Source organism: Malurus melanocephalus, unplaced genomic scaffold (genome assembly GCF_030028575.1).
Source record: "Malurus melanocephalus ecotype Western Australia unplaced genomic scaffold, MMel_1.1 scaffold_478, whole genome shotgun sequence".
Taxonomy (NCBI): Eukaryota; Metazoa; Chordata; class Aves; order Passeriformes; family Maluridae; genus Malurus; species Malurus melanocephalus.
Genome location: NW_026623710.1, coordinates 132,758 through 156,610, shown reverse-complemented (window position 1 = coordinate 156,610; position 23,853 = coordinate 132,758). Strand labels below are relative to the sequence as shown.

The following is a 23,853-nucleotide window of genomic DNA, read 5'->3' as shown; positions in this document are numbered from 1 at the left end:
ATTGTGATGTGATGACAACTTAGCACAACTGAATTTACACTGAATTTATATTTCATGACTGAATTTTGGAAAATGCACAAATCTTCTGGAGATCAGCTGGGTCAAACWTCYGAAACATTTTCATGTTTCATACTGYTGTAGTACCTAGAAGTCCACATTCTTTTTAGAAGCCTGATAACATAGTGCCTACAATAATTAGTTTGGGCGATTTACTAGTCCCATAGGTAAATTGCATCAATGCCTGCTGAGTGTGCTATGGATTCTTGCTTATTCCTCACACTGGTCATCCAACATCTACAGAATTATTCACCCATCTTCGGATTGCCTGGCTGATGATTTAGCTTTTTAGAAACACATTCATATTCATTCAACACTGTGTTATATTCTTGAAAGAATTGGATTCTCACTGATCTGAATGCAATTATTTGCCTTTTCTCTAAGCTGTGCCCTTCCAACTACTCTGATCATCTGAAGAGTTCTTTCTTAGCAAGTAAAGGAGAGAAAAGGGAGTGTCTCCATCTTGTCTATGGACATTTGAGAGACTAGCAAAAAATACACCTTATCTCATTGTTTATATGTCGGTTTTAAGACTATTTTGTGTTTTGTTTATATTTTAAAGTGGGATGGAAAGTCTCTGACTTTACAGAGACATATTTTCCTCAGTATTTTTGTGTTTGAAAAATGAAGTCTATACAATATCTACTCTGAGTATCTTCCTTCCTACTCAGTGCATCCTTTTCAAACACATCCATAAAGCAAAGTTATCTAAATTCCTATAAAACTGTAATACAGATTGTTATGATTCAGAAAGTATCAGTGTAACAATAGGTTTTAAGGCTCATGATAAATTTGTACATGAAAGCTGCCATTTCCAAAGAAAGGAATTTGAGCAATATTAGAAAAAGAATAAGAGAAAATTATCATGAGAGGTTTTTTGGTTTTTGTTGTGGTTTTTTCTTTTTTTTTGGGGGGGGGGGGTGTTTCCTGTTGGCGAACATTTTGGGCACAAAAAAAGCTTTCACAACAAAAAGGAAAAAGAATTTGGGAAGCAGAACCTAGGAGATGTTCTTCACCTCTCCTAGCAATCACACCTTACCTAGGTGTTGTTCCACTGATTAAAATAGCTACTCCAGATTTACAAAATTATAGCAAGAAAATTAAATATTGAAGAGTTTCAGGTTACCTTCATAAAATAACATTTGGAGATACCTGGAGAAATCTTGCAGCATGAGAAATAGATTTTTACAGTTTATCCTCAGTAGTGGAGACAATGCCARAGTATACTGTTCTCCAACAGAAACCAGAAAAGCAGAATGAGTGAGGCAAAGCCAGTGTTCCTAATATCTCTCATTCTCCAGACAAAACCCACTAATGAATGTGTAATTCTGCACTGCTTTTTTTTTTTTTTTTTTTCCAGTCTCTTGAAATTGTCTTGTTGAATCTACTTTCTTGAATTCAAGTATAGATCTATCAAGGAGGAAACGTAAAGAGAGCATAAACTCTCCAGAAATGTCTCATTATTTTGGATATGTGCTTTCTTACTTTATAAGGGAAAAAACGCTCTGAAATCACAGCTACAATCCAACTATAATATGACAAATCAGTCCTCTCTTTACTGGCAGCATCTACTGCCCTCARGTTTGTTGTTCTGAATCAAATTCCAAAATAAATATTGCAGTTTTCTTGTTGAACAAAGCTGAGTAATTTGTTTCAAGTATAATTTTCTGCCACTGGCTAAAGATTTTAAATTGAAGACAGCTTGAAAAATGGATATAATAGGAAGTGATACAAATCCTGAGAGAAAGGACAAACACACAAACAACACATCCTCTTTTCCCTGCCCCTTTCTGGGATCAACTGAATAGGTGGATATATATTTAAAGCATTGACCAAAAGTAATAATTATTCCAATTTCTGCTAYAATTTTGAGCTGGAAGTTTTTTCTTAGGGATACTATGTCTGTTATGATCATAGATTAAAGTAAACAAATAAATCAGATCTTTTTGGATGCATTTTGTTAATTTTTCTACATGATTATGTTTATATAATCCCAATTACACAATAATCCCAATTAATGTTAATGTTAATAATCCAAATTACACAATAGCAGACTTTTTCCATAAAATAGGTCTAAAAAATTTATAAGAACAGATTTCCTAAAGAAAATAAAATTTTTGATTAAGTTTTAAATGTTTAATTAACACAATCCCAATGAAAATTAGGAAGGGATTCATAAAACTGACATCTTCCTTACTTTCTTAATGAATCATTTGAATGAATAATCTGACCTTTATGGTGAAGTTTACCATGACAAAATGAGATTTCCAATAYGTTCTCATCTCAATTAAGTGCTTGAAGCCTTGTGTAAATATTTGGTTTAAGGTGCCAAGTTACCTTTGGTGCTTAGCAGAGGAACCTCAAGATTTCTGCCTCATTTTGACATTGGCCTGAATGCAAAAGACAATTCCTCTGTCTGGAAACTTTAGATAATGCACACTGTGAATTCTATCCCTCCATCTGCTCTGAYGGCCTTTAAGWATCCCCAGTGAGGCAGASTCCACACTYTTCCTGGGCAATCTGTTYCAGTGCTTGGTCAGCAAAAACCAGAAGTTCTTCCTCAAATTCAGGTGGAATTTGCTGTGCATGAGTTTCTGCCCATTGCTTGGCTCTGTGGAGCAGAGCTTGGTCCATTCTCTTGTCACCATCCCTTCAGATGCTGATAGACAYTGGTGATGTTCTCCTCTCAGTCAGTGGAGAAGTCTCCTCTCTTCTCAAARCTGGATAGGCYCAACTCTCTCAGCCTTTCCTCATAAGARGAAATCATTTTCATAGCYYTGTGATGGATCTGTCCAGGAGCTTCATGTCTCTCTTGTACTGAGGAGCCCAGAACTGGAGACAGCACAGCATATGTGGCATCACTAGGGCTGAGTTGATGGGCAGGATCATCTTCCTCAACCAGTTGGAAATGCTCTTCCATTGGTCTTCTTGGAACAAGGGCATGTGAGAAGTTCATGGAGAGTTTTCTGTTCTTCACCAGCCCCCCCAGGTGCTTCTCTGCAGAGCCACTTTCCAGCAGGTCTCAGCTGTGTAGTTCCTCCTCAGGGCAGGACCCTGCATTTGCTTTCCTTGAATTTCATGATTCTTCTCTGCCCAGCTCTCCAGCCTGTCCAGTTCCTTCTGAAGGGCTGCACAGCACTCAGCACTCTGGGGTATCAACTTCTCCTCCCAGCTTTGTTTCATCAGTGAATTCACTGGGGAGCATCTATCCCTTCATCCAAGTCATTCATGAATATGTTGAGCATGATTGGACCCAGAATAAAACCCCTTGAAGGGTTCATTGCAGGTCTTCAACTGCGCTCTGTACCACTGATAAAACCCTCAACATCTACTGCTCAGCCAATTCTCCATCCACCTCACTCACCCAGCCTTCACCTCCTGACTTTGTGAGGATATCACGGGAGATATCCCAAAGCATCAAAAGCCTTACTGAAGTCCAGGTAAATAACACCCACCTCTCTCCCCTCACCTGTCCAGGCACATTTTGTAATTCCAATGATGCTTCTGACAGGAGCGACTGTCTTCAGTGAGTTCTGCCATTGGAATTCAGTATTCTYCTGTTTGAGTTCTGCAATAAATTTGTAAATCAATTAATACATTTCATTGCATGGCACAGTAAACATTGGTTCACTACTATATGAATTATAGAATATTTAYACGTTGTCACGACACACATAGATGACATACGCAGCCAATTGATGTAGTGGGATAAATGAATAACGTTTAACAGTTTAGGCTGGAATGTACTCCATGAAAGTCACTGAAATTTCAGCAACTTAATATTGACATGAGAGAAGAGAGATCACAAAATGAGAAACTTTCCAGTGCTGTGTTGTACTGTCCTGTGGGTGCTGGAGAGTGAAGAAATGAAAGATTGCATTTCAAGCATTTAGATGACTGAGCAACTAAAGTTCTGCAAATGATTCCTGAAGATGGGAAATCTGCCCTCTGAGCAAAACTGAGCTACGACTTGTCAGCTTTTATTCTATTGTTTAGAGTAGCAGCATTTTTGTCCTACTCTGTAAGGGATGTTTAACTCCCCAGGTAATCACTGGGCTGATTCACTTTATTTTCTCTAGATAAGCAGAMCTATATTTCAGAAAGTTGCTCAAATAAATTTAAAAAATCCTTTGTAAAGCAAACTTGTTGGAATTCAGATCACCTGTCTTGTCCTCAGAGAAATATCCAATTTGTACATTTTTTTGCACCTCCAGTTGGTTTCTGTACTGATGCTAGTAGACTTTTTTTTTTTTTTAATTTCAGCTAAATTGTGAAAGGGAAGTAGGATCTATGAACAATTTCAAGTAGAAAATTCATATAATACTACATGCTAAGATCAAAAGAGATATCAACAATTTGAAATTAACTTACATAACTCTAACTTCATAAACTTGAATTTGAGCCCAAGTATTTAGGGTTGATTGGCTCAACAAACAAATACTTTGTGCTGAGATAAGGTAGAGTGCTGGGATTAAGTCTACTTCAATTATATATATATCTTTATATTTGGACAGATGAACATATATGCATACACATGTGTTAGGATCTGATTATTAAGAGATGCTTMTGCCCAAATTAAGGTGCAAATGAGACCACAGGCCAAAACTGGTAGTAGTACAAATTTTATTTAAGAGCAGATGTGTGGTAGGGAGGGGAGGGAGAGCAGAAAGAGAAAGAGATTCAGTGGTGTAGTCACCACCACATGGATCCCTGTGGCGTCCTTCCTTCCCTTCTTACTCTGGTCTTCTCAGAGGTGGGGGTCCCTGGAGTTTTCTTCTTAAGGTACCACTTTTATACAGCCCGAGTCCAAGGTATCTACAGAATGTAGATGCTGTTCTCACAACTTGGGCTGGCATGTGTATAAAAACTTTTTTCCTTTCTCACAGTTTGCCAGGGTGGGAATGTTTTGTCTGGATGTGTTACCCAGATTTGCCTCAAGCTGGCATCTTTCTGTTGTTGCCTTCTGCATTTGTTGCAAGTTCCCACATCAYAGTCCAATATATCRGACTTTGAATTGTTGAATTTTKYCCAATATGTTAATTCTGAACCTTSTCCTCAGTTTAGGCCTGTAATKAATGCCTTCCTGTSTGCCACYTCTGCCTGTTGTGGTGGYTTATATTATGGGTTCTGRRTGAAATGCTTCATCTGTGTTTATGGGCTCTCCATTACTCAAAATACCGCTTTTGTTTCATTAGCTTTTATAATCTGGAGAATGAACATCACTGTTTGTGACTTCAGTGGATAGCAAAAAAAGATAAGACCTGTTTTGAATAGTGGCTCTGACATAAAAAGGCAACAAATCCTCTTAATATTCAGTTTTACAATTGACTTTCGCAAGTCCTACTAGTTTAATGGTCTACTTTATCAAATACAYTTACAATAATTTGATGACTGGAAATTCCTTTTTAACCTTAAATAGAGGAAAAGGAGAATTATGGGCTGATCTTTTAGTTTTTGCAAACAGGACCTGCTTAAATAGTTTGKACATTTCTTTGAATAGCAAAAGTTTTATTTCAGTCTCATTCTGTTTCTATGTTAATTATCTAATTAAAAACTTAGAGTTGCATCTACTATATCAAAAAATCTAATTCAATATCTTTTTACAGCTGGCACCTCTGAAAAAGATAATGCAATGAGAAATTTTATCATGGGAGTTATGGGAGRATCAGCCACTTAGATAAAATATTTATAATCAGTGGAATGAAATAACCATTCTGAAGGTACAATTCCTCTGACCTGTTTTGGAGATCTATTTGCTAATAAGACAAACTACATTATAGAAGAGCAATCCCTCAGAAAAGGACACTGATGCTCAGGCAGATGAATCCCAGCAGCAGGGTCTATCTCCAACAGATGTTAGGTGACAGTCACTGTAAAATGYTAGTCTGTATGCACCAAGAAGTAACTTTTAGGCACATTTAACTTTATTTGACAAAAATGCTAATTTGATTTGGTCTGCAGTTCTGAAACTGCTGCTGTGCTCCACACTAAGTGCAATTACCATTTGGAGTGTTAAGTTCCATAATTATCTTGAACAAGAAACAGAACATGGTGTCAATTTGGTTTTTTGGTTTTGTTTGTTAGAAAAGGCTCTAATCAGGACATGAAAAATTGAATAGGGGAGAAGTTTGRGGTTAACAGTTTAGTCAGACACAACATAACCATTTTGAAATCATGGGCATATAATTGTTATAGAGAACCAAGTGTATTTAATTAAAGATGAACACTGAAGCAGGTCAAAAATCTAATAATTTTGTGCATCTTTAGATTTCAAGTATTAATACTATTTTAATTGCATTCATATGATTTAATATTTACAGTTCTCCAAATCCAGTGTTTCGAACCAGTCTAATGGGGCTTTTTTTTTGTTCTTATTTGTTTGTTTGTTTGATTGGTTGGGGTTTTGTGTTAACTTGTTTTGGTTGGTTGGTTGGTTTTTTTACAAGGCAAAAGGAATTTTGCCAGGATTAGTGATGAATTTAGCAATACAATAGGTTTCTCTTTTGATTTTTCTTGAGGAAAACCCCACACTACTCCTCTCTTCCCTCCACATAACAAATCTCACTAGAAAAAGTAAAAGAAAAAAACCACAGAAAAAACCAACCAAACAAAACCAAAAAAAAAAAAATAAAAAAAAAAAACAAAAAAAACCCAAAAAAAACCAACAAAAGCAACAGTGCAGACATGATAGTATGATAGAGAGGCTGTGGAATTCCTTCACAGGTTCATTGACACAACTCATTAGAAAGAAGATAAGCAAAAACACTCCTGATTCATTGTGTTTGGAGTTCTGTAGATCTACAGTTACTGATTGTGCCTTAATTGGTTTTGTCTCTCAGAAGAGTTGATGTCTTGCATTCGCTGAAAGAKTTTCACCTTCAAAAGATGTTATCAGACAGCAGTTTCCCTTCTTGCCCTGTGACAAGCCTGGCAAGAAGCTCTGGGTGCCTAAAGAGACGAGATGTGCTCCTCTCTGAATCCTGAGCCTCTGTGGAAATAGTGGGTCCATCCCTGTTTGCTTCACTGCAGCTCACCAAGGAAAGAGTCATAGCAGACAGAGTTAAAACCTGTCATAATCTCCAGGGGAAAATCACAGCAGAAAACACAAGTGGATCATGTTAAAACACAAGATACAGAATCAGTAACTTCCTCCTTTTTTTAGACAGTGTCCCTAATATTTGTCATCCCTGACAGTTCAGTCTAACTCTTATTTGAACTGCAGTGTCATATAAGTTTAGAGTTAKGCCTCAGGACAGGCATGAAATAACATCAACAGTTCAGGAAAGTTCACTCTCTAATACTTMAGTGATTTCTTCAGAGCTCAAAGCYGATCAGTATTTMGACCYTTAATTCACTGTTGGTTAATGGAAGGAAKACAAGGATCCTTCATTAGCTGGGAAGGTGGAAGATAAAGAATTCTGGGAGCTCTTAGAGGAATAAAGATGAGACTGTGGAGAAGAAGGGACAAAAGTGATGCTGGAACTTGTCAGAGGGCATAAAATATTTCCAATATTCTACACCATTGGCCTGTTTGGAAGCACAGACCTTGAAGGTTTGAGGAGCCAGCAAGGATATTTGGCTTATATCCATCAAAACAAGAGTGAGGAAAAGCATAAAGTTAATTCTTTCAATTTTCCCAGTAAAAATTAACAAGGGATTGGAGTATCCCTGCACTCTGAGGTGCTCCCAGGCTGTTAAATTCCTTCTTTGATTTCAGCCTAACACTTGGGCCAAAGAGACAGAAACAAACCCGCTCACTTCTTAGACCTGCCAAGGTGTCTTCAAAAAACTTCCACATTTCAGCTGAGTCCAGCTCACTTCATGAGCACTCATTCCCGGTGTTAGAAACCTTTGGGATTCACATCCAACCCTCCATTTATATAGAGCAATACAGGATCAGACAGAAAGATGTATCTGATGCATCTGAGCTCTCCAGCTCCCTCCAGCAAAACTAAGCAATGAAGAACTGGGCTTGCAGGTCATGGTACAGCACTACTGATTTATCTGTCCTGCAGCAAATYTCTGGACTGAACTGGACTTGTTTTCATGCAGAAGTGCTAACTTGTTGATAGCACCATAGTCATATTTAAAGCTCTTTTCCTGAGGCAGCTTTTCTTTATCAKTGACAGCAAAATGGATTTGCTATGAAAAGAGATTTTTGTTTTCAAACAGTTGGGGAGTAATGCAGGGACCACAAAACAGATTCAATATTCTTTAGAGTTCTTTTAAAAATGAGCAAAACTAAAAATATGCAATTGATGCCCAAAGCAATTTAAAAAATACTGAAAGTCCTGGCATTGGAGACAATGCCTTTTTCCCACAAAGCAATAGATTTTTTTCATGCTCTCATGGTAAAATGTGCAGTGTCCACTCTGCTCTGCTCAAAAGGACTTGGTTAAAACATTCTTCAAATCAGATTTTTTTTTTCTGAGAAAGTCACTTTTACAATGAAAGCAACAATTTTTCCTTAAAAAATATTAATTTGGAAAATGTCTTTGTGATCATTATTACTTGCATACTGGACTGCAAAATTAACTGTGAAGGGAGCAGGTGATARGAAGGGATTATTCCCTTCCACTGGATGGTTGTTAGTATGAAGAAGATGAAGCCAGACTCTTCTCAGAGCTCAACAGGTAAAAATAGGAAATAGATAACATTCACAAGCTGAAGTAAAGGAAATTCCAACAGAATAAAAGGCAAAATAAAAAACAAAAAAAAAAAAGCAAAACAGCCAACCCAACAAATAGCACACACAGAAACCTTAGTTTTTCAAAACTCGACAAACAAGCTCTGTTCAGCCTCATCTAATGTTAACCCTGTGAGTGTGAGGTTGGACTGGAGARCTCCAGCAGTCCTTCACTCTGTGAATCATCCTCTCAGTTAACAATTGCTTCATAAAGCACATCTTAATCCAGCAYTATTGCTGTAAAATGCCATTTTTCCTTTCCCTCAACCTCATCTCACCTTTCATGGTGACATAAGTTAGGTGACCAACCCAAAATCCCACTGGGSTGGGGCAGGGACAGGGTGAGAGTGCAGTGAGTGGGATCCTTTCTGCCAAGGAGCTCAGCAGGCAGCTGYACAAACATCCATGGATACAGAGATAAAGTCAGGGACACTGCGTGGGAAGCACTAAACAGAAGTGTGCAGAGAGCTCTTTCAGCTCCAGTACCTGTTTGTGACTTTTTAARAATCAGTGATTAGTTACAGGTAACAACATTTTCAGCTAGACTGGTGTAGATGATGGTATAAATTTCTTTAGGGAACATTTAATCAGGAAGAGTTTAAAACAACAATCTGCTTACACTGTTTATTAAGCACTCTACAATATTTTTCATAACCACTGAGCTGGTTGAATTCCTCCCAGGTAATTAGGTTCTGTTGCTTGAAGTTCCCTGCTGCAAGTATCTACAATCAATATATATATATATATTTTTTTTTTTTTTTCTCTAATGACTACAAGACCTGGAATATCTGATCACAGACTTTGGAAATAGGAGGTTATTTAAAAAAAACAAGCAAAGAAACAAACACTGTTAAATAACAGGAAAAAAAACCCCAAACTAAGGTTTGTGGGGTTTTTGGGTTTTTTTTGGTTTTTTTGTTTGTTTGTTTGTTTTTGTTTTTTTTTTTTTTTTTTTTTTTTTTTTTTTTTTTTTTTTGACAATGCTAGTTGCACCAGTTTTGTCTTTTGCCAGAAGAGGAGTTAATTCTGCCTTTACCAGTGCCTGTTTTCAAAGCATAACAAACAGCTTTCAAAATCAGAAAGTACACTGCTCAGAGGGGAAGCAGACTTGCCTTATGTTTCTTGAAGCATTCTTGATGAAAAAAAAAATGCTTCTTTGCTGCAGCTTATATGTCACAYGGAAAAAGGAAGGAAATTCAGCATGAAGCTTGAAAACTCCTTGTTTTGTTGTCTTACGCTTCTCTGAGATAGTTTAGAAAAGTAATGAAGATTGCCAATATACATTTAGTTTCAATTACTGTCTTTAACTGTAGTTGCCTGACCCTTCTGATTAGAATTGCTTATATTTACTTATATTTTTTTTGTGCAAATAACAGACCACTCAAAGAAATAGATGCAACAATAGTACTGTATTCTATCCTGGACAACTCAGAATTTAAAAAGAAAAAAGGATAMATKATGAKTTTTGTTGCTGTCTTGGGTAATGWTAGCTTTTTATGCTAGTTAAGCCTYAGTTCCTTCTTAACTGAAAATAAWGGTACYATCCTTTCTAARTTTTAGGAGTTTGCTAAATTTTAGGGGTTTGCTAATTATCACTAGCATTATTATTATTGTTATTATCAGCATTATTATCATTAAGGGAAAGAAACCAACATTCTACAATAAAAAACAGTGCAAGCTGCTGAAAGTATTTATCACAGAAGGTCTGAGAAAGAAATTTTGATTGTTTCCMTGGAAATTTTTACTATTAAYTGACAGCATGATGGATACACCTCAKGCTAAATTCTATTTAATGTAGAGAGCTTCCTTGGTCAGTCATGGATTTAAAAGTCTGCATTCTTTCCTGCAGCTAAACTGTTTTGGGGAGGAGGAATGAAAATATTCAGAGAAGTTAAATCGGTGTTATGATGAGTTATGATGCACAGATACACTCAAATTTCAGATGTGAAGACAGTAAAATGAATAAATTTGACTGGAAGAGCTGCAAATAGAGAGACTTTGTGACTTCCACTCTGAGTGGAATATGAATATAGCAGCACTCAGAGACTTGCAGTTAAGCAGTGGATCCCCAAAGTTTTGCCTTTGAAACCTCATGAAAGGGACTCTTACAGTTCATGTGGTCAGGAGGGTGTAAAATTGTGCTGAAATAACTTCAAAATTAAAACATGGTCTTCAGCCTCTTTGGCCATGAAACCCTGTATTTCACAATGATAATCGCTAGACAGAAATCATTATCACTATCACCAGTCACTAAGTCCATTAAAATTCACATGGGTATGAATATGTCATATTTTCCAAATCAGGTAGACAACTTKATCCTGCTCTCAGGGAAGAAAACACAGGTCAATTTTATATGATGATTTCAGATATTGTAATTTGAATTTGAGAAAGTTGGCTCATAGATTTTAGGTAAACATTTCCTTCCAGCAGTGGATCATAATCTGAATTGATCTTTAGTGACTTGGTTAATGTTCCAGAGCTAATCTATATCTCTACCTCAACACTTCCATATTTAAATATTTCTGCCTTTATTTTTATGCTTATGAACTCAGTGATTTATTACTTTCATTGGGAGCTCAGTAAAATGCTGCTCAAGTCAATAAAAAATGTCAAATGCAAATGAGAACTACTGACTAATCCTCAAATCCTTTTTTTTCCCTGAGTCCTCAATCATTTAATAKTTTGCATATCCTTTAATCAGTTGAAATTATTGCTGAGATTTTCTACAGTTGTTATTTTTTTTTCTGACCTAGAATTAAGAGACTTACATTCTGTGAGAAAATATACAGACTGTTTCTCCTGACAGGTGCAGAAACACGTACGTTGGGCATAAGGTTCGCCCATGAATAACATTTTAGTTGTAACTTGACACTAGCTCTTCTATGAGATGAGGAAAGAGGAGTTTGATGTGGCACTTTATTGTTCTTCACAAGGTTCTCTCTGGTGGTGCTGAGTATCTCACCAGGCTTGGTACCTAACCACGGCCTGGCACCGGCTTGGCAAGTCGTTCTTCATGGACATTATCCTAAGGAACAGTGCATTTTCTTGGTGTTGAGCCAATTTCTAGCAGATATTCAATAGTTGCATCATTACTGGAGAATTTTTAAATGCTTTTTAAATCATCAAGACTCCTTTTGTGGTGACTGTTCMGGGGAAGGCATCTTTCTTCAGTTCATGTAAACCTGAATTGAAGGTTTAATAAATCTGTATATGAGAGTTTTATTCAATCTTCTGTCTTACAGCATGAAAATATTTCTGAATRAGTTCCAAATCCAGGAGAATATATGTTCTGGTTTCTTAAAAASTCTCTTCACTTTTAATTTWAAAAAAAMCCCACCTTCYTACTTTCTGTTCTAAATTGATTGAAATTGTAAAAAAAGMCTGTGCAATTCCTTCAGATGTTGGAATCATATTCATGGATGGTGATCACAAATGCAATGCTATACTTTATTTCAAATTTATAATGAGCATACAACAGTAAGAGCTTGGTTTTTTCCATGTCCCAGGTATTTTACATTTCAAAACCCACCAGAAAARTTTTAAATCACATTATGCAAAGAATCTATGTTGCACTTTCAGTTTGTGAGGTCTTGCAAAACCCTACTTTYAATTCCCATATGCACAGCTTTAATTTTTAAATGTAAATTATGAGCCAGACTTCAACAGTCATCTTCAAAAGAGCTGTACTAAATCTCAGAAATTCTTGAAAAAATCATGAGTGTTGGCTTCAGTGAGTAATGTCTATGAAGCATTAACTCTCAAAACAAGAGACTCAACTTTTTCAGTTGCCAGAAAGTAAATCTGCAGGAGATGTCAGAGCATAAGCTCACTATGAAATACCCCTTTGTATTCATTAYTGAAAGGATTCAGCTAATTATACAAGTTCTATTGCATGCATACTGCCCAGAAGCAGAAATGGATTTTAAAGTAGGTACAAAATAGTTGGGTTTCTTTCTATCTACAGATAGATGGTATATGTTTCAGTGACTTCAGATAATGTAGGGGGAAYTTCTTAGCCAGACAGATTAAAACACCGACATATGTGTGTTTTATTATTCACCTTTTCTGGTGCACATCATTGTGAGAAAAGTTTCATTAAAAAAAGTTTTCCAGTTGAGTGAAGAATTTATGTTAAATCTAGGTGAAGGCCAAGGAATTATGGCCTCAAAACCCCTTACTTGGGATACTCTCAGATTCCAAAACAGGGAATAGAGCATCTCTTTTCTCTGTGGCACCAGAGAGAGGTTCCAGCATCTGAGAAGAATCAGTATTCTGACTTTTCTTTTTCCCTTAAAAGTCCTGAATAAATATTTTAGGTGCTCATACTGAAAAATTTCAGTCTTGAACTACAAATCATTTTCCCCTTGCATGTCTGCTACCTTCTGTCATATTCTCCTGTTACTCAATATTAGTTTTTTCTGTTTTACTAAAATCCATAATTTCCAGCTCCTTTTTTTTTTTTTTTGTGACAGGACTTCTACCTTCTCTCCCATTCCCCATGAATGTTCACAATCTCAGAAACATTGTTGGCATTTTCACCCCTACAAGAGATTGTGACCTCTTCTGCAGCATCATTTTGTCTACTTGGAACATGGACTTATAAATTTGATCTTTGTCGTTGTTTTTTTGCTTTACATATAATTCCATTTACTTAACTGGTTTCTTACCAGTTCATGAACACTGTAAATAGGAACACATTTTCCCTTTCTTTTTTTTCTTTCCATCATTTCAGTCTTCATCACAACTCTGAGTGGATTTACATAAGTGCTCTACTGTCCCTGTAATTTTTTTTCTGCTCTAAGCYCTTATATAACATTTTTTATTCAAACACATCTCTGTGGAGTTTAGCCATGCACATCAGTTCAACAGTGCAATGAAATACCAACTTTAGGATATGTCTGTTAGAGCAGCTTGAGGGAATCAACATTGCATGAAATAAAGAATAATGGCACAGCTGAGAGCTGAATGAGAGGGAAAATGCAAAGTATTCTTTCCAATGAAAAGCAGGTACATTAGTCTATAAAGATTTCTGGTGGAAGATTAAAAAAAAAAAAAAAAAAAAAAAAAAAAAAAAAAAAAAAAAAAAAAAGAAAGGCATTTAAGGCATTTAACAGATGACTCTGGGCAGGAGCTGAAAGGTAAATTGATATTTCTCCAGACTGGTAACTTTAGGAACCATGTCCACATTATTTTAAGATACTTTCAGGCACCAGTCCTCCATGGACTGTAAAATTCTGAATTGTGCATAATACTGTGGAATACTCTGCAGARCATTTCTGTTCATCCCTCCTGAACAAAATTTGGATTAAGAAGTTCTTTTAGTTTTGACTGAGCTGATTCCATATTTATCCTGATTAATGGAAAATATCATCCTCCATTGCTCTGTTGGAAAGATTATGCTGGTAGTTGAATTCCAGTGTGATTACAAGAATTCATTTTTTTGCTAAAATTTCCTGGGTTCTCTACAGCCAGCCCCCAAATACTCTGATGGTCCTGGAAGACAGATTTGATTTTGTTTTKTACATTACTCACAATGAGCTTTATTAGAATTATTGCAGCTTTTACTGTCACACAAATAGGCAATGCCTCATTCTCTTATACTTAGTAGTCCTATTAGCAACAATAATTTCAGTAATCATTCTTATTTAATGAGAGACAAATAGCATCCCAACAGTGGGCTGTTACCACTGCACCAGGTAACTTAARAACACAAAAGAAAATCCATGAATATAAGAGCATACCTGTCTTCCACATGAACAGTCAGTGCAGAAGCTTTAGCTCTGGTACCCAAGCTGTGCAGCACACACGGCTGTGCTCTCCAGTGTGTAGCTCCAGGGAGGGATGAGCAAGACTTTAAGCATATTTCACTGAAAGTGCCTCAGAGCTGCAGTGTAAATCTGAGGGGGAATCTGGAAATCATGATGTGAGGAGTGAATAGGCGYGATCTTACCAAAAATTTTCATCTCCAGCTATCATGACAGCGTGCCTACTGGGTTTATAGCACAAAAGAGTGCTAACATATTGTGTTAGCTGGGCTATGTGTATGGATGTATTTGTGTATACAAATGCCATCTTCCACCTCCTTCTCAAAGAAAGCCTTATAGAGTTGCATATGCCACCATGTGTTAAGTAATTTTTTTGTGGGCTATAAATGACTTGGCCAAGCTGTGAAATGAAACAGCTTGTTCCACTGCACTAACAGTGCAGGCTCAGTGCTTATTGTCTGTGCAGTAAATGTTCGATGAGTCACTCTCCAAAYGAAGCCACATCATATGTGCTTCTTACACCAAGTCCTATTCACTGTGTGAACATCCTTGTTACAGGACAGCTTTTTGACAAAGGGAAAATACCAAAATATGCTATCATTTCCACTGTTAAGTCAGAAAATTGTGGTATTTTTTTCTGTTTGAATATCACTTTTAAAAACTTTAGCCTGTCTAGTAAARCTAAGCCTGTATTAGAGGTGTAGTAACATCTACTCCTGAAGTTAGAATCTTAGCCTTGAACTGCTTTTCTATTTATCTTTCTAATGATATAAATTCTCTAAAGACCTACATCTAGTTTTATCCATCTACCTTTGAAGTTTATTTTTTTTCTTTTGCTTTCACTAGACCATATGTCCAAAACACTACAAGGAATGAAAATCAGTAYTTAAACAGCCCTCTGCCAAAGAAAATGGGGAAGTTCCTAGGTGTTCCTGTTATGAAACATGTTCTTGGGTTTACTTTTAAATGCAATTTAACTGGTTTTGTTTCTACTTGACCCACAAGTTCGGCAGATATTATATTAATAAATTTTGTTATCATATCACTCTGCTCACTTCTGAGTGGTCAGCAGGTTGCCTAACAGAAAGCTACTTTTTGGAAGTGTAACCTACAAGTACTTTGTTTCATTGCTTTCATTTTTAKCTGTTGTTTTTAGGGAATATATTGTTCTTACAACATTTTTTAAGCCCTCTGTGTATTTTAATTTAGGTTKGTGAATGTTTGTTTACATTCCAAGTACAAAATATTCCCTTTAAATTATTTTTSTCTCTTTAGATTCTAAAAAGTAAATACAATAAATGCAAAATCTACTTGGCAATCTAGTTTTTACCCTTGTGATATTGTGCTACGTAAGACTTCTGAATTCTATTTATAATTACTTGATCCTCTTTGTTATGAGGACATTTCCTATTATCTCTTGCTACCATCCATGAGTGTAATTTTTCTGCCCTTAAAGTGTTGATATTATTTCCATTATACTTTCATTATATTGTAACATAAGCCAAATAGACTTTAATCCATTTTCTAGGATTTCAAGTGTTTAAATCCAGAATGTCTAATTTTTCAAAATCAAGTAGACACAAAGAACAAATAAATCTGTTGTGATAGTCACATCATTATAAGTATATTCAGAGTAAGAAGGTGTAAAAGTTTTCATTATTTTGACATAGAAAGTGAAGGCTGGCTCAGAAGGGATTTTTTAATTTCAGACTATATTGTCAAACTCTTAAAAACTTGCATATCAAAACTAAAAAAAAGATTAAAAAATGTCTACCACAAGAGAGGGAAAGTAGCTTAAAATCTGTCTTCTTTTAAATGAGAACCTAAGTAGACCTAGCAAAATCCTCCTCCCTCTTTTTGTATAACTAATTGTATAGGTGAGACCTATATTCTGTTCTCATATTGGTGTGGAAAAAGAGTGCTGACTCAGTTGTCCTACTTTAACAAAATACTTATGCTCCATTAACAAAGATTATTGTAGCATTGAGCTGAACTCTGATTATGTCAAATTCAGACTTTTACAGGCAGTTAGCAAATTTTTTATTCCTTGAACAACACATTTTCACCTTGGTAAAGCTGCAGTAGAATAAGCTTAAATAATCAAGGTTCAGGTTGCTCTGTATGTATAACATTAGTTTTCTTCTTCTCCCTGTATGAACTTCTGTTTATACAAAAAGCCAGGGCAAAGTGTGCCTTTCATCATCAAAATTTCAGATGTGCTGTGGCAAGCCATCTTTTATGCAGCTGAATCTGCAGCGTCTGATATGTCTCATTATGTAAGATGCTAAAATTGTGAAGACTATGAATATACATTTGGATTTGGGCAGTGATTAATGGTGAGGATGAAAAGGAACAAAGGTGATTGAAGAGAGCTTTGCCTTCTGAGACTGTATAGTTCCCCTTTCAGATCGACTCCGCACCTATCTTTGAAGTTCAATTAAAATCACAAGAATAATTTCTACCATAATTTTCTCTCACTAACGTTATGGAAAAAAATATGGAGCTGTAAATTTTAATTTTGATACTTCTAAGCTAGTTTCACTGTTTAAAAATCTGTTTTCTAAATGAAAGCCTTTAACTTGCCTCTCAATTATCACTGAAAAAGAGACAGGCACTTATCTATCCAAAAAATAAAAGGTTAAAGTGTAGGTACCTCCAAATGCATTTATCCATCCAAAAAAATAAAAGGTTAAAGTGTTATTCCTATTGTCTACAGAATTTAGGGAGTTTGCATTAGACATAAACACTTCTTTAAGATTAACCCTGTCACTAGTTTTTAATTCTACATCAGAGCTGAAGTTTAGGGAAATCTGGTATTTGAAGGAATTGCAGACAGTATGTTTATGGAATAATCAGTTTGGAACATAAGAATTCCCTTACACAGAAGTAGAAGGTATAAATAAAAGATAATCTAGTAGAATGTACTATGAGTTGTTGGGTAAATATTCTGACCTCCCTCACCTCATTTTCTTTCTATMTCTACCTTCTGTCAAAGGCACAAATGTATTCTGTGTACATTGTAAAAGCAATCTGTGTAGTAATCTCTGATCACCTAAATTTGATATTTGCAGGTCTCATGATTTTCCCTTCATTTRTTCCAAATATCTCTATGGTACAGGGACAAGTCTCGCTACAATATTGGAATATTGGGAAAAAAAAAGTCTTTCTGGAGATACTTCTGATCCCCTATACTGTCCTTGAAATCACTGGCTTGGGCAGCTTCTGATACTTGTGGAACTTTTCCTCCTCTAACATTATTCCTTTATTATACACTTTCCACTGCCTCATGAACATTTTCCCACAACATTTTAGAAAGTCACACAGCAGAAATAAAGCTGGTTCAAACTGGATTGGTACAAGTACATGTCTTTATTTTTCATATTTGAGCATATTGTGAAGTATCAGTGTTATTTTCTCACACACCATATTACCTCAGATCAAGATTTTTTACATATGGTATCAATATATAGTCAGAATTGAGTTTTGGTTTGGTTCATTTCTGAGGGGTTTTTTTTGTGTTTTTCTGTCAAAAATATGWATAAAATCTCTGAAAGGGAAGCACACTCAGAATGGCCAATAAGTGGAACAGAGTTTATATTTTTTGGGGGGGGAAATATTCCACTCCTTGAAATTTCAACAGGCAAAAAAGACTTTCTCTGTTTTCAAAATATACTTTGTACAACAGTTGTGTTTCATCTCAAAATAAGGGTTTGGGGCATACAGGCTAAATTTCTGCACTAGTATACAACCTTTCTCTGAGTTTCAGTTTGTCCCTTGAGCAGTCAATCGCAGTGTGTGGAGTAAAGTGAGTATCCAGTTACAAGAGGAGCAACAAATTTCAGAACATGTCTGCATGCAACCTCATATTTATTTAGAGAGACCCATGGTAATAAACCCAATATCACTGTGAGACAGAAGGAACTAGTAGTTAAAACTGTATTAGATATCTGATTTCTTACTGTGGAAAAAATGAATATAAAACCAGTCTACAAGAGAAAACTGTGGCAATTTTAATGGAGAAAAATATGTGTGCAAAAGGTAAAAGACAAAATGAAGGTTGTAATTAAAAAAAAAGAAAAATTGAATGGACAGAAAAGGTTGGAGTCAGTAAATGTTGGGAAGCATTGTTTATAACAGTTATTCATCATTGTTTTACAGCAGCTTTGCCAGTAACTCTTGCCCCAAAAAGAGGATGAAAGACATTATGAATAAACAGCTGGTGCTGCAAGTAACTTGTGTGATGGTTAAAAAAAAAAAAAAAAAAAAAAAAAAAAAAAAAAAAAAAAAAAAAAAAAAACAACCAAAAAAACCCAACAAAACAAAAGGAGAGAAAGGTTTGCTTAAAAAAAAAAGATTGGAAGGTTTTGGCTGGTATTTTAAGTTCTTGATATATATACTTTTAAAATTAGACTGGATGCTTTTGCTTTACCTTCAGTTGGAGTTGTTTAGCTCCAGTACTGAAATATATATGCTATATATATGCACTGCTATTTGGAGTAATCCTGAATTATTTATTCCAATAAGATCATGTTATCTTGTTTTCCTGGAGGATGAATTTCTGGTTCTTAAAATAGCATTAAAGGAATCCAGCAAAACCATATTTTTTGCTATAACAGCACTGTGTTAGTCAGAAAATTATGYCTGCACGAGCTTCATGGGTTACTGYGGAGATATTCTTGACAGTGGCAAGACAGTTCTCATCACCTTTCCTAAGATTCTGTGTTTTCTCCTGGGATCACACACCAAAATCCTCTCTATGTTTATACTATCAAAGTCTCTCTCTTCACAGGAAACCCAATCCCAGTTACTAAATCCAAACAACTCTAAGAGAAGTAGGTATTATTAAATCCATCTCTAAGATCACAGAAAGCTACTAAGGAATATGGATGTTGCGACACAACCCATGTTTTTGTGTTCTCTTTCATCATGCCCCATATTTTAAAGCTGTAATTTCTTTTCCTTTTTTTGAATCAAGTTATCAAAACTTGGATTGGATTCTCAGATTYGTTAGATTTTATGACATGCTATTGTATGTACTAACTCTCTGAATATTACAAACATACCATAATATAGCTGAATGCAAGATTTTGCTTATTTAAGAAATACAGCTACATAGCAGTTTTAGAGTTGATTGAGGGTAGTTCTCACTACACCAAATTAGATATAACTATGCAAGTGATTAGATACCTATGAGATAAACAGTACTAAAGCACATTTTAAAATATCYTTTATTCTATCAATAAACATTGTACAAAGCTCTCAGAAGTACATTAATGTAATCTCAGTGCGTCAGAACAGATAAAGACYTAAAGAAATTTTGCATCTTTTCAGAAGCTCTTTATAAGGACCTTCCTCTGATTTAAAATTTTCACCATAAAGTATCTGATTCCTGAAGCCCCTGAAGAGTATTTCCTGCCTATTTTGTGAACGATATTTTCATCTGCAAACTTCCTTTGGAAACAAAAATGCTGGGAAATACTTGTTAATATTTTTTCCTTGTGTTTTATGTTTATTTCCACTACTGTATCACCCCCCCCAGTCACTTTTCTGGAACAGAAGGAGCCCATACCGATTTATACACAATCATGAAACAAAATGTCAGTTTATGTATTTCCCTGACTCTGTTTTCTGGCCATCTGGCATCTATTCAGGAAATTACTCAAGTATGATGTTTACCAAGTAGCAGCATTTAGGCATCTCATATTTAAATTTCTAAGTTTAACCTACTCATAATCTATGTGAAAAGACATAGTCAACCTTGGAAAGAAATACAACTTACTCTAAGATACAAGTGCAAATTATCTCAGAATTTTACATTTAGACAATTGAACTTACTAAAATTCTTGCCATTCTCCAGTGAGATTTACTTGCTCATTTAACATATTACTGAATTAGCCTTGATAACATGGAGTGATGGGAAGCAAGCACCTACTTCTGTCTTGGGTAATTCTGTTTGACAGCAGGCATTTGATTAAAAATGAATGGGAGCACAATCCATACTTATCAATCTCCGGAACTGACAACACCAGTGCAGATGACACATCCTGTGATTTACAGCAACAGTCAATTAAAACTAATAGCAAAACTAATTAACCTTTCACAATGCAGTATGTGGCAGCTCCACAAGAACAACAGCTTTGGTGTTGCCATCACCATAGCAAATTTAAACTCCTTGATTTCTCAAATAAATACCTTGCAGCAAATTACTTAATAACTTTTAATTGTTAAGGAATTATTGATAAATATGGTCTCCTAAAAAGAGGTGTGCAGTCATTTAAAAAAAAAAATTATGTATTTAATCATATGTATATATTATAGATATAGATATAGATTATATAGATGTAGATATAGATATATTTAAGAATTGGTTGCCTACAGCAGACATGTTGCAAAAGTGAAATGATGCWGTGAGTGACTGTGGGCCTCCTGTGTTGCATGAAGTTTTTATATATAAAACAGGTAAAATATCACACTACTTCAGCTTAAATATCTTATCCTTTTCAATTTTTACTCTAGCATATGGTTGTAGCACGTCTTTTTTCCACTCCTTGTTTCCTAAGCTAAATTAGACAGTATTTTTTTAGTGCTTTACTATATGGTTCCTTGCCACTGTGGTAATCCTGTTTTGCACCTCTTTCATCTGAAAATAATTTTATTGAGGAAAATGTTACTACTCAAGTTAAAAATTATTTTTCACTTCCTTGGAAAACCATATTAGTACTTTCCAAAAAAAACCGTGTAATATTGCTTTTTCCAGGTTTTTTTCCCAAGTATTTATCATCATCCAATGTACCAAGATACCCGCAACAAGTTGCAATTTATGACTGATATTTTCTAAACTTATATGAGAATGGAGAAAGTTGTGAATGGGTGCTGTATTTTTACTTTTTCCTACCAATACAACCCTTGGGGTTATCCAATTCCATGACACCCTGAGGAAATTGATTTCTGTCACAGCAAGGGACATTCATGTCAAGCTCAGCTCACTGTGAACTCTCACCAGCTCTTAGATGGTTCACTATTAAACATTCTCTTCATCACTCTATCTCTAATTTTCATTTAAAGAATCAACTCCACAAAACAAGGCTCTATTCTTGCACACCCATCAAAGGTGATATGTACAGTATCATGAACATATATGAGAAAGGGGGGAAAGTTGAGCAACAGAAGGAACAGGAATCTCTTCTGTGTCTACACAATTCTGGTGGTTCTGTAGTGGTGATTTATTTTAGGGCAATGTTTCATAAGGCTGGTGTTAAGGCTTGTTCACACATGCTCAAAAGAAAGTTATCGTGCTTCAAGTGTTTGCAGCTGTAGATCATTGTTTTCCCCATGAGGCTTAAACAGTGAAGCAGGATTGTTTGTCCTAAAGAGTATCCGGGGGTATAGAACAGTCCATGGAAAATTTCCAGATGATGAGAAATGGCATTGGAATATTCAGTCATAATCTACTGGAAGCATTTATCCTTGTTTTCTGGTTCACACCATCAAAAGGGCATCCCAACCACCTTAAGTTTAAYGCACAACTAAGAGAAAATGGAGGTACTAAAGCAATCAAGAGGCGGTCCTAACAACTAAGGCAAATAGGACAGAGAGGGAATAAAGAAAATAAACCAAGTACATTTTCCAGAAAAAAAACCTGTGATTTACTAAAGATTGCCTGAAACTAATATTAGATTTGTCCTACAACTGTCCAYGCTGGGCTTTTTTCGTGATCAAGGATTGGAGTCAGTGCAAGAAACAATGTTGATCACCAATTCAGTTTTAAACAACAACTTACAGGTGTGTTATCTGTGGTTTGACAATTTTATCTACAGAGAAAAAGAGGCATTTTAATGTTGTCTTTTATCTCCTTCAAGTCATTAAAAATCCACAGTTTAACCGAGATAGGCCCAATAGGAACTCAACGCATTCCAGAAAAAGGGCATTATAACAGACTAGTGAATAACAACAAAGACATTGCTGGTCATTCCTTCTTTGATCCCAGTTACCAACGATCTTTTCTGCTGCCATCACAAGATAAAGGATTCATTGACTTTGCAAAACTCTATAGCTGAGAGAAAGCTGCTATTATTTCATAATCAGACCTACAGTAATTGGTTTGTGATGATTAAATATTGTAGAAGAATCTGTTACCTCGTAACAGATCCTCTTCCACCTTACAAACAATAGGTGAAATGCTGACCCAGCTGAAGCTGAATTACAAATTTATTATGGACTTTAACAAAGTTAAATCACAGCTCCAGTTTGTGAGAACGATTGGGGGCCCAGGTTATAGCTGTGGTTATTTGTTATTACATTTTTTTTTCAGTGGTTCCCAAAATCACTACTTTAAGTAGAAAAACAAGAAAAAAGTAGAATTGGTATCTGTGAAACAGAAGCTGTCATTTTTAGAGAGGGTTATTCAAATTTGGTTATAATTTGTGGTACAAGAAATAATCTCTTCATGCCACTTGGCAACCCAATATTCTTTAATTAAGAACCTTCTCCAGATGCATTATAATTGTTTACTTTCTGAAGAATTGCTTCATCTTGGCACAGACTTCTAGAATTTCCAGTAATGAGTTAAAGGCTCCAKCCTGATGCACCAGAAACTAGATAATAAAGAATCCCAGGGGCTKTGTGGTATGGCTTCTTTTGAACTAATGTCTAAAGAGGAGAGGAAGGTGAAATAATATTTTCAGTAGCAGGACAATAGATACAGAAGCACAACCCCCACTGTGACATGATGTTAGTACTGAGAGAACTGAGCTGAGGATGCAGCTCTGCTCCCACCACCACATGCATTTAGAAGATGTAGCCCTGCCTGGCTTCTGTAAAGCCTTGTGGGTGGACAGGCAGAGGAAAGGCAGAATAACTTTGTCTGTATTTCCTTCTGTGCCTTCTCTCCGTCTCTGTGCTGGTTTAGAGAGAAATCCATAAAATTTAGAAATAATGGGCCTGTGTTTCTACCCACAAAAGTAGGGAAATTACCTTTACTTTTAAAGGTCACTGTAAGCACTTTAAATTGCGTGAATGATATTGCTCCATGTATGTAGGAAGGTGACAYGAAATGCTGACTTCACCAGCCTTACTTCATTGCCTTTGAATATCTTACTTTTAACACTCTACTGAACGTTCTCTTTTTTCTTTTCTTAATTTTCTTTTAAACAAAACTTCAGAATCTTGTAGCAAATGTTTCTGAAAAGGTGAATTGCAGTGACCATTATGTGATTTGTAATGACTCCTAGAGAAATTTCTATTCTTGGGGAAAAGGCTCCACTGAGGCAAACACATTCTGAAGCGTATAATGTAGTTATACAAGAGTACTGCATGTACCTACACTTGCTCATCCAAGCTATACAT

At 35.8% G+C, this 23,853-nt stretch overlaps 1 protein-coding gene across 1 annotated transcript in view; it reads left to right on the top strand.

Annotated features, from left to right (window-relative positions):
- Positions 1–23,853, top strand: part of PCLO (piccolo presynaptic cytomatrix protein) — a 316,269-nt gene that overhangs the window by 285,264 nt on the left and 7,152 nt on the right. The gene's annotated exons all lie outside the window — the stretch shown is intronic.